Below are 12,368 nucleotides of genomic sequence, written 5' to 3'. Positions count from 1 at the left end.
TTTGTTTTATACATTTATGTCAATGCTTCTCTTTTGTGAACTTATCCAGTCTCCCTTTGAAGCCATAAATACATTTAGCATCCACATTTGGCCCTCTTTGAATCACTCCCATTTTACTGTATTTTGGTGAGGCCAAGAACTAAATAGTATTCAAGCAGGAAAAACATGTATTTTTGATTTTATGAAGAACCGTGGATGATGTACACAGTTACGTCCTCCATTCCTTTCCTAATAATGCTTAACATTTTGTTTTCTTTGACAGCTAAATTAACCATCGAGTATGTTTTCATGGAGATATCTATCTTAATTCCAGGATCTTACTCAAAGTCCTTTAGATTTCTATGTTATGCATCATTTGTTACTTTATTGACCAGTCACTAAATTTTGTAAGGACCTTCTTGTAAGTCTTTCTAGTCAGAAAGCTTCTATTATCCTGAATAACAAAATACCATCGAAAAACTTGGTCGCTTCACTGCCCCAATGCCCATTACCAAATGTCTGTGATTATGCTGAACAGCATACGCCCTGAACAAATCTCTGCAGATCTGCACTGATAGCCACTGGTCACTGTGGGAAGTAACCAATCACCTACTATTTTTATTATTGAGCCAGTTTTTTAATTCATGGAGGGACATTCCCTCTTACCCTGTGGCTGTTTGTTTCCTTTAAACACTTTCCAAAATCCAAATAATTACATAAACCAGACCTCCCCTATCTGCACCCTCTCAAAAAACTTCAATAGCTTTGTGAGCCAACATTCCTCTTTGTAAGGGCCACTTTGACTCTTCCCTCATCTATCATACTTATCCACGTGCCCCCTAATTCTGCTCTTACAGTTTCCACTAACTTGCTTACTACAGGCATCAGACTTACAGATCAATAGTTGGTTCAACTATATCATCCAGTTCTTGACTGAATATCATTTGGCAATTTGTTACTATCAATTTTATCTATTCGTGCCCTTATCTCTTCTATGAAGGTACAAAACCTCAATTTGAGATGGAAAAAAAATGGAATAAAGAAATGTAGTATTTTCTGGATTAGACTTTTTTCATTAAGTAAGTCTTTTTTATTAAAGTGAACATGAAAATTTACAGCAATGTAAAATTATTGTGTAATAATACCGAGTTCCACTGGAACTGTATTTTTACAGTTAGTACTCCAAATATCTCTGCTTTGGCATGACTAAAAATATTGCTGTTAGAAAGCAGTGTAGCTGAAAGCTCTTAATTTTTTACCCAATCCTGCAATTTTTCTGAGTGGCAAACTCTCATTGAACAGGTATTGCAGAATATTGGGTTTTGAAAGCGCGACCAGCCGTACAAATGCCATCCTTTGACATCTCATTTAAAAACTAAAAAAAAGGAAAACTACTTGTGTCCTTCATTCCAGTTAGCAAAGCCCACAGACGAGTTAATAAATCATCATCATCAGTCTTGGAGGAGAACATCCGTCAAAGAGTACGATACTGTCTGCTGTAACACTCAACAGACTATTGGATGCTTAACACAGTCGGGGCCGTTAGATGTCATGTATCTCTTCTGTCTCTTTACCCCATCTGGATCACTACCGTTCGGGACGGAAGTCAAGTGGCTAAACGCTGGCCATGACTTTTCCAGGGACTTCCCAGCAGCCATAACTACCATGTTTTATGCAGCTGCTGCTGATTATAGTTTTGGCAACCAAAAAGTTAAGATTCATGAACAGCACTTCACAAAATTATCTGAGTTAAAAAAAAAGATTCTAGAAGTTTGAATGCTTTCTATTTGACTTTTGACTTTGTTCCTTTACAGTTTGCATTTACAGGCTCTTAACTGCTAGAAATGTCCTCTTAAATTAATAGAAATGTATGCATAATCGTATCATTTCAGAAGTCGGCATTAAAAAAAAAAACAGAGTAGGAGGGATAAAATCACAAATCTTCAGCACTGTGCCTGAAATGAAGCATTCAAAGGAAGATTACTTATTCTCTCTCATCTGTGAGAAACATGACTCCAAAACAGATAAAAAAATCTTAAGAACTTGTCATGTTACTGCCCTCTTGTTTTAGTTTCCCTTAGCTTTCTCAGAAATTTTAGAAAAAGTGAAGTATTTACAGGAGGTAAAAATGGGAGAAATATCTTCTATTGAAGACCGTGGGTCCAACAAATACTCAGCTGGGATAATTTGATATATTACTCTCCAGAGCCAAGCATTAGCAGACTTCATGAAAAATGATCCTTCTGCTCACTTTGTCATTTTGACTTTTTAATATGACTCTTTCATTCATAAACTGGAATTCAGTCGGGACATGCATCAAACACTGGTCAGAGCTCAACAAAATTAGACCATATTCATCTGCAGATTTATCAATCTTGCACAATTCAAAACCAACAATTTCCAAAATGGGCACTAAAGTCTTAGCTGTATTTATTTGTATGTTGGTTTCATTTGTAGCAATCCAGTGGTTATTTTTCACATATTTTTATTTGTAAAATTCCAAATTATACAAATAATTCTCAGTATTTGTAAAAGGAAAGATACACTCGCACTAGTTTGAGATTAAACTGCATGGAATTGTTACTCAAAAATATATTTGGGAAATAGCAAAGTGAATAATGAAGACCTGATCGGCCAATACTTGATGGGCATGCTAATACTAATGACGAGAGGAGAATACAGCTCATATCAGTCTTTATAGGTACTTTCTAGATTTGTTACCTCTTACAGAATGAAACAAATTTGCAAAGCACACAAATATTTCTCACTCTTACTTTGATTAGCACAGGCCTTTATTTGTGGTGTGGTTTTGTTTACAATCATCTCTATGCTATGAAATACGTACTAAAACATTGAACAATAGCACCAGACAGTGTTCTACTTCAAAATAGCAACAGAAATCACAGTGCTATGGTGTGACAGACATAAAACCCCCATGGGTATTAAGCTATGTAATTGTTGTAGGAAACAGAGAGAGTGATATTGTGACAAAACAGGTGGTCTCTGCAGGAAGGTAAGAGAAATGAATTCAGCTTTCCTCCTCTGCGTGTATTTGAGAGGTATCTCTTCAGGACGGTGAATCAGGAAAAGGAGTTTACATCCTATTACACTGTGTGTATGGCTTGTCAGAAACTGCCATTGGGTTTTTCCCCTTGTATTTGTTCTATAACTTAGTCTAAAACCAGATTTTAATAAGGGTTTGCTTGAATCTATCCTTTTTCAGTATTTGTGTCTGTGACCTATGTGCTTCTGTAAATATATTCGGGCAGTGGATTAATTGAGATAATACTTTTCTTACACACTGGAAATCAAATACCTTTGCAAAGTGGTTTTATTTAATAGTGCCCCTGCAAATAAATGAACGATCAACGTGGGAAGTCTTCAGTATATTCTTCTAATAGATGTGTTCTATTTACTGCATTTTGTAAGTCCAGCAAATACTCATCCTTGAACCCCAGTGGTTGAGGAGTTCGAGAAATTTGCATTGGAAGTGCATTTCAGCAGTATGGCTACCAGAACTTTAATTTTGTAGTGAACTTGGGGAGAAGAAGAGAGAGGAGCAAAGGAATATACAATGTTTTCAGAAAACTAATCCATTCACTGTTGTTTATTTGTTTGGAGTTTTTATTTGTTTTCATTTTGCCAAGTAAAGAGTCTATATTTATAAATCTAACATGCAAAGAAAGAGACCTTGTTGGAGTTCGAAGCAGAAGCTGCTGCTGTAAGTGGGAGAGGTCTTTACAGGAATTTAAGGAATGATGTAGAAAGTATCCCTAGTACGCCAAATTTAGGATGGCTGTGGAACTGAGTTTTAAGTAGAAGCATTTATTTTAATGCAGCTTGGGTCTTATGCATATGAAGAGTTTACTAAAAAAACCTTCACTGAATAAAAGATTACAGTATTCTACTGCAAGTTTAGCTCCTAGCTGTCATTTCACACCATAGGAAAAGTTGGTGACCCTCATTCTTTCCATAGTAAGTACATTTTTCACCTAAAATATGTGTGCAACATCAGGTATAAAGTTAGTGTTTCTCCTATCACTGAAAAATCATGTTAGTAGAAGAACTACATAGCTGTGTTAAATTTCCTCTGGGGCAGCCTCCACTGAATTTCTTTTTCATCAGATCCCATAAGGACTGCATATGGCACTATCCCAAATGTTGCATTATGGGCTGTCCGGTAATACTCAACATTCACATGAATGTCTCCAAGTTTGTTTCCTTCAGTGCTGAGGATTTTATGCTTTGAATGATTTTCAACAAATACAAATCATTAAGAGAGAGGATTATTTTCATACATGTATTGATTTTTTTGCTTTCAGCCTTCCATTTGGATAGTCTCTGTATACATGCTCAACTGGCAACCAAGTGTGTACATGAGAAATGCAAAAATATTTATACTTTCTATACAGATTATGAAAATTGAATGATAACTGATTTTTAGGCCAAATACTATTTTCAATATATTTCAAAGCATAACACATTCCTGACTTTGTCTTACAAACCAACAGATAAATCCATGTCCCACTGTATTTTTATTCATTTCGCAGGCGTAATTATGGTATGTCATTTGACATTTCAGAATGAAGCAGATGCAGTGTGTTTTGTTATCTGTGGCATGACAATTTCAAGATTAATGTTTTCAAAGGAAAAGTCCATAACGCATTTGACTTACGCAGTGATTGCCAATATGAAAATTGTAAAAAAGCACAATGAGTATTTCCATTTGCATTCAAAGGATTAAGAAGGGTAAAGTAAAAAGGAGCAAAATACCCTAGTACCAAAATTATTAAAATGAAGGTTATTTTTCAGTATTTCAGTTGCTCTTAAAAAACTTCTCGTCATGGAAAATAATTCAGATGCAATTAGGAAGATACAAACAGGAGAAAGCGAGAAGAGTTAAAGAGAATAAAAGTTAAAAGTTGATATGGTTAGAGTCTTAGGTTTGTTTACACCTTTTCAATACCTATACCTTTTTCCCTATAACTCTATTTTTATCCCTTGTCTAAAAGTTTATGCCATGCCTTTTTATAACAGTGGGGTTTATTGTTTGTTTCACTGTTTTTGTACGTCTTAAACCTACATTCTTTCTAGGGAGGGCGAAGATGGAAAAAAAAAAAAAGAAAAAAGAGAACTCAGGAAGCAATAAATTAGCTGTTCTTGTAGAGGCCAGGCTGGGTAATGGCATGGAAGAGCGCAGCCCTTGCTGTGAGGCCAGAGGATGCGTATCTTTCCTCTGGTGGTATGGAGACGAGGGCATCCGTACTCTTCCAGCCCACCTGAGATGGGTAAGTTGATGGAAGTTGTGGAAGCTGTGATAGTGGGCAGGCACCTGTGCAGATCCTTAGCCGATGTAATATTTGTTCAGCATTTCACTTGTAGGAGCTACAAGCTGTTTTTTCTCCATTTTTCGTGGAGGGAACTCTTTCTGCATTTAGAAATTATGCATTTAATTTTCATTCCCTCAGAGAGTATTTTCAGGCTTTAAATATCTGTTGTCATGTCTTCAAACTGCCTTATGCTGCCTTACATATATTTCTGGAATCTCTTGCTCCTTTACCATCTGTGTTTCCTAGGTGTCCTATACACTTTAATTTCATGAATAAATTCAGTTTCAGTCAAGTTTTCAAGTTTCTAAACTTTGGCAGTCAGTGGTACCTTGGATTTTTAAGCCGTCACCTCTCAGGCAGTGGCATGGAAAAAAGGCCTCCTATTCCAGATGTTCCTGTTGTGGCTCTAATCAGAACTCACAGTTCAACAAGACAGAAGTAGCAGAATTTCCACAACTGCAGTACAATGATCAAAACAAAACAAAGCAGGCAGCTGCCTTTTAATACAGGTGAACAATCAGTTGTTGATACATTTCTCTTTTCATTTTAAGCACTGTGTGAGATTTCCTTTTCCTTGCCTGCCAAAGTGCTTTGGTACATTCTTCCATCTTGCTAAACATTATCTTCACTTCTTTCAAGATTCTGAATGTTATAATAATGTCTGTTTGTGCTAGAGTGGCGATCTACAGAATTTGTATTTGATTGTGTCCCTGCAACTTAACTCTCAAGACAAGACGTGAGTTGGAAAAGACGACAGCCAGAAAGAGTGAAAGTTCCTAGTATTTTACCAGGCTTAGGAAAGTCCTGTGACTGGCATTGGGAAAAGCAGAATTATTCAGCCAACGTTACATGCCGCTCATTTGACCTTCACTACACTGCCTCCCCAAATCCCACTGCTGAATTTAACTTTTTTACGTCTCTATATTTACTGGCAGCTGTCCTAGACTACTAATTCTGGAAGAGTTCCCTCCCCGGGCTTTTCTGTTCCATATTTTTAATTTATGTAGTTTCCAGAAGAAATCATTAATTTTACTATAATGAACTCAGCTGAAATATGAAAGATTGCTTTTTCATATGTACTTTTCACACATTTAACGAGCACTAGGAAAACCTTTTGAGCTACATAAGTGTTCTTAAAATCATGTGTAAATACTGAAAAGAACTTGAAAGAAGTAAAATATATCTCAGTGGTAAAACTGGTCTCATGTCATGGAGACTGATAAAAATTTTGAGCCTGATCATTTTGGAAGCTGAGCAGATGGAGACTGATAATTTTTGTAGGTTTCATTTTGTTCCAAGGAAAGGCCTTTGTGCTAGACATAGTTCATGCGAATGAGCTGAAGAGCTAAAAAGGAGAGTTAAGAGAGACTTGGAATTAAGAAGTGCCTAACTAGGAGAGTAGTGCCAGAAGTTGCTGTAGTTAGAAGTGGACAGGATTGTGATTCTGCACATCAGGACTGTAGAACTACTAGCCATCTTCAGCAGAAGCAGGAGGAGTGTCTACCTGTGTATATGTGTGTGTGTGTGTGTGTGTATACATACATACATATATATAAAAAGTTGGCGTCAGAGACCCAAATTGCTTTTACACTCCATATTTCTGACCACAATTGAGGCAGAGAAAAGAGATAATCCTTGTGGTGACCAGTCTGAACAGAGAAAAAGAGAAAAGAAGGGGGGGGGGGGGTTGGTTAGATGGCAAATTTGCAGAGGAATAGTTGACACTGCTTTGTTCATGAGAAGAATTGTAGCCTTTTACCTTTTAATTGGTACTAAAAATGGAGAGGACGAGAGAAGGAAAAAACGGGAGTGCACTGAAAAGTGGCAGCTTGCGAGCTGCCAGGTTGTGAGCACTAAGCTGAGTTTTGCAGTAGTCACAACCTAGGTGGGTGGGCATTAAAGTGGGATTTGAAGGAAAAATAAGGCTGTAGCTTTTGAGATTTAAGCCAGATAACTAATTCTTTCAGCTAAAGATTTTTTTTTCATGTAGGAAATGATAACAAACAGTAAAATTCCATATACTATGACCCAGTAAAATAGTGAAGAAAATTCACTGTGCTTCATCTGTGAGTAGCCTAAGGAACTTTTGAGCCCCATTAAGACTTAGGCTTTAGCATTAGCCCTTTTGGGGAGATCTATGACAAAAAGAAGATTGGGTTCAGAAAGCAATTCTTCATTTTGATGACTAAATCCACACGGCTGAGAAATATTTTTAGAGGTTTCATCTTGTTCTAGGGAAAAGCTTTTGTGCCAAAGTATTCAATTTCATTTTTTACTGAAGGCATATTTAATTTTATAAATATAGGTAGGTCTGAAGTATTACTTCCTAGATTTATGAAACACGATGGATTTCTATTCATTAGTTAAAATGCAAAGCTGTTCTATAAAAGATAAGTCTTTCTAATTATTGTGTTGCCTATTGGATAAAAAAAATCATCCAGTAAAGAACAAAGTATATCTTATCCATGGCATGTGCTAATTCCTTCTTCACAAATTATCTTCTTGTTTATTTTTCCTGTGAAATATTAATATCTTCATTTTATATCTCTATTCTTTAGGCGTTTTGTCTATGTGGCTTAATTGGTCAGGTCATATTTTAAAGTTTGTTGTCGTTTATAAAGATTTAGCACTGTCCTTATGGAAGATACATAATACGTAGAAGAGCAATCAGTGTCAAGACAGAAGGAATAACGTTTGAAAATATGGATGGAACATACCCAGTCAGCTTTTTAACGAATTACAGCAGTAGGAGGAATATTACTGTGTTTTCCTAAGCTAAACCACCAGAAGAGAGACCTTTTTTTAAAAAGACTAAGTCATGCTTCTAAAACAGTTTTATCATTGCTTTTAACTGACAAATGTATTCAAGGCTTTATACATGTATAGATTGGGCACAGCATATTTTAAAACATGAAAACTGGTGGTCATCAAAGCCACTAACAAACAGATGACGTGCTTTTAAGCAGTACTGGCTCTTTTCTTAAGGAAGTGCAGAGATTCATTGAAATATTTGGGTTTAAACATAGGAATATAGAACCAAAAGGGGAAATCTTGGTCATATGCAGTGCTCTGGAATAGGCATATTCTTCAAACCATTTGTAAAGTTTTCAAGCACCACATAAAAAGTCAAATCTTTTGCACTTACAGCTTCTCTTAGAAGGCAGTTCCAAAATCTTTTTTAGTCAGTGTGGAAAATGAGGGTCTTCTCATTTCCAGCCTGTGTTTGTTCATCACCTGTTTATATCTGCTTGCACCTTTGAAAGACAGTTGTAGGTGTGTTTATCCCTCACTTGCTTCTCCTATTTGTTTATTTATAGAAGCAACCATATCCCCATGTTTCTTCAGTTTCGGTAAGTCCTATGTGGTGTGAGGACTGAGAGTTCACTAAATCTAAAAATGGACAGATTTAGTACTTTTCTTTTTATGTGGAACACTGTTTTTCAACCACAGATGGTTTGGGCCTTTTTTCAGATGAGGAAGAATTGAAAAATTGAAATGCAAGGAAAAAAGCAGACTCTAAACACACCGTTCTCAAGTCACTGGAAGTTCTGCACTTAATCAGTAGACAGGCTGTATTTCTGCTTCAGAAACATTAGGTTTTAACTCCTTTTTCCTTTTCGAAAACTCTGACCTATTATCAGCATGCTTTGAAAGGCTTACAGAGAGTGATGCTTTTCATTCATTAATGGTCGTATTTTTTCCTGTATTTATGTCAAAAAGATTTCCAAAAAGTCTACATGATACAACTGTGTTGTTTATAATATTAAAAATTAGGAGACAGTGTACTATGCACTGATTATAATGTAAATTTTAAATGTGAATGGGACACGTTATTCTGTTGAAAATTGACTTCGATAAAAAATCAGGTTTTTGTTCCTATAAATAACATACATTTTCAGATCTCAAAAAGGAAAGAATTCCAACAATTTTTATTTTTAAAATGAAAGAGTTCCTTTAAAATTATTAAATAATTATTTCAGATATCAAGAAAATTACCAATTTAGTGCTGTAATTTCTCTCTAATACACATTACAGGAACAACGATCTGTATATATATGTATATAAATGAAAGTATATATACACATATATGCATACAAATGGAGTATTTTTTGAAATTTATGAGTGATTACTTTTGAGTTTATACCCTTTGGTGCAAAAATAGATGTGATTTCATGCAATGCATGTTTTAATAAAACGAAAATTTCTTTACTTGCACAAAAATACATGTTGAACATTTCTGAATACAGTCAAGAAACTTCCAGGTGAACTTTGAAAAAGAATAGCTATATGATTTGCTTTTGTATTGTAAAAAATTCCCAGTGACTGTGTGTTGTGCTTCAATGTCCAGACCTCCAAGGCAGTACACCTCTTTGTTTTTATTGCTGTCATGTTTCTTCAAAGCATTCAGTATTTATTCACATGTGGCATTTCTCTGTTCACTGGACAAAAATAGCTCAATTTGATGAGTGTCAGATGTAGAATGGTTATTTCCTTACTAAGTTTAAAAACAAATCTGTTTCTAGCAGTAAATATTATTTTCCACAATTCAGATAATGGATGCAGCGTGCACGAACACATTTTCTGAAAATTATAAGAGGATTTTTGCACTCAAAAAGAGGAGGAGAAAGTGCATGTTAAAGTAGCAGTCTGTTCTTCTGTACCTATGCTGATAACTGTTCTTTAGTCAGCATGTGTGTATTTTTTGTTCATGGGCCTAAAACATTTATGCTTTATATTTGAGACTGTAAAACCCAAACCAGTATAGATTATGACACGACACCTCTGAATCCATAATGAATTTTGGAAAGAGCCTGAACCGATCATAGAGTATGTGACAAGAATATTCCTTACAAGAGGTTTGCTGAACTGGGGCATTATTTCAAGTTACCTCATTCAGGACGTGATAGAAAATTAAGTTTAAATATACTTCACATGCCAAATGTTATCAGTGACATGCTGGCCCTCCATGTTTCTCCTGGGAAGCCAACTTTATGTCTGTTGATACTTTACAGACTGTAATTCATTCAAGAAATACCTAGCCTGACAGCTGATACATACCATTTAATTCCAGTGATACTGGTGATTTCCATAGATGTATATAGAAAGAAGCTGGTAGGACAGAGGTCTAATTCAAGAGACTCTTCTGTTTTTCAAATCTCTTTCTGTAAAAAGTCAGAGTTGCTCATCAGTATTCAAGCTGCAGCCATAGGCAAGAGTTCTTTCTTCTGCGTCTGTAAAGCACACTGGCCTTTGCCTCCAGATGTGGATATGGCTACAGTTACCTGCCACTTCCATTGTGAGGTTACGTTTTGGGATCATTTACCTTCTTTTTTTTTATAATTTGAGGATCTTAAGCTATCTATCCGTGGTCTGAAATTGTCTTCATAGTCACTGGGTAAAGAGAATTTACCACTGCATTTTATTCTTGAGGAGCTCAAAGTATGACTTTCGATTTAAACTATTAGCTATTAGTCCAGTCACATATTTTCACCTTCTCTCTCTCCTCTCTCTCAGTAACGCTGTGATCATTGTTATGAAACCTCTTACTAATTTAGGAAGAAGATTTAAGGTTAGGTTTTCTTTGTGAAGAGAAATCCTTCCCTTGGAACTAGTTCCAATCTTTTGCCCAACAAGTTTGATAACCTTCAGAATATCCCAGAGCAATCATTTTTGCTCTTTAACTTCACAGGCCTATAAAGTAGCAAAGCAGTCAGAGTATAGATGTAAATCTCATTTTTCAGGCAAAACCATTTTGTGGATTGGTTGGAGATTATTTATGCAAATGAGAAAAAAATAAATCTTTTTTAAGTTTCATTATTGTTACAATAGACACTGCAAAACAAACCTATATAAACACTAAATAAGGGGAAAATCAGGACTTATTTAGTAATTGTTATGTAGCATCAAATTATTGAAATGCTGGCCAGTTTAACAGTAATAGAAATGCTCATGTTTGGTAACTATGGTATTCCATTCTTGCTGAATAATATAGATTGCTTTTTTTTAACAGGAGCCTCCTAAAATAAATTGAAGACCCTTTAGAAATTTTCCAAATAAAATCTCACATTCAGTTGTTGCCAGGAAGCTGACTGACGTATCCGTATTGTGAGATCACCCAAAGCTTCGTAGCATACCTTCTTGAAATAGTTAACTCTTTCAGAAGCAAAAATAAACCTTGAACTTCCATTTTTAATCTCTGAATGCTATTTTTTTTGGTAATTATTCTCTCAGCTCCTTTGGCTCCTAGCTTTACATTCATCTTAGCAACAGTTTTATTCAAATCATACTCTTTGTCCCAGCAGCCTACATGAACATATTATTATGTTCCTGGTCCTGTGCAACAGTATATATTCCTAGCAAGAGGTGCACTGTACAGTTTCAGTGCGGAAACACGAAGGAACTTAGGTCTGTAGTGCACTGTATTATCCAGAACTCAAACTGTTGTGTAGAAGAGCAGCACTACTGCTTAATGCTTGTACAGTGGTTCAGTGATCATTAGATACTGCTAAAGAGACTAGTTGTTTTCAGGTTTAAGCCGAGTCGGAGCTAGTTGAGCTGCACTGGCAGCTATGTGGACCTGGCAAGCAGCATTTTCAGGTGTATTTCCATTTATTAAATCTGCCAGGTTTCTGATACGACCTTACAGCTGAACTGAATTTTACTTAAGGGACATAAATAAATTGCCAATTACTGCCATGGCAATCACGTGCATTTACAAATTGTTTGACTGTGAAAATTGATGAACAACTTGTCACTCATCAACAGTGAATTTCACATTATACATATGTGAAGGAGTTTTCTGTCAAAATATTACAGAGTATTAACAATGTTCATTATTGATATAATAGCTGCACTTTTACTTCGTTTAGCGTAGTGCTTTTACTACAGTGGAATGTTAGCTGACCATATATTCAGAAATAACCTTGATTTCTGAATCTCCAACTCACTAAAAAAGAAATGTCTTAAAAACGATATTAAAGTGACTCTTGTAAACCAAACTTCTATTTGAACATAAAACCAAAAAGACAGATGGAAAGTAACTTTAGAATTCAAAATTCT

General features: G+C 35.6%; 1 protein-coding gene across 3 annotated transcripts in view; it reads left to right on the top strand.

The window, feature by feature from the left end:
* The window catches only part of PLEKHH2 (pleckstrin homology, MyTH4 and FERM domain containing H2), a 56,792-nt gene that overhangs the window by 5,381 nt on the left and 39,043 nt on the right, over positions 1-12,368 (top strand). The gene's annotated exons all lie outside the window — the stretch shown is intronic.

The sequence above is a fragment of the Aptenodytes patagonicus genome, chromosome 3 (genome assembly GCF_965638725.1).
Source record: "Aptenodytes patagonicus chromosome 3, bAptPat1.pri.cur, whole genome shotgun sequence".
Classification (NCBI taxonomy): Eukaryota; Metazoa; Chordata; class Aves; order Sphenisciformes; family Spheniscidae; genus Aptenodytes; species Aptenodytes patagonicus.
This window is presented reverse-complemented; position numbering and strand designations above follow the sequence as displayed.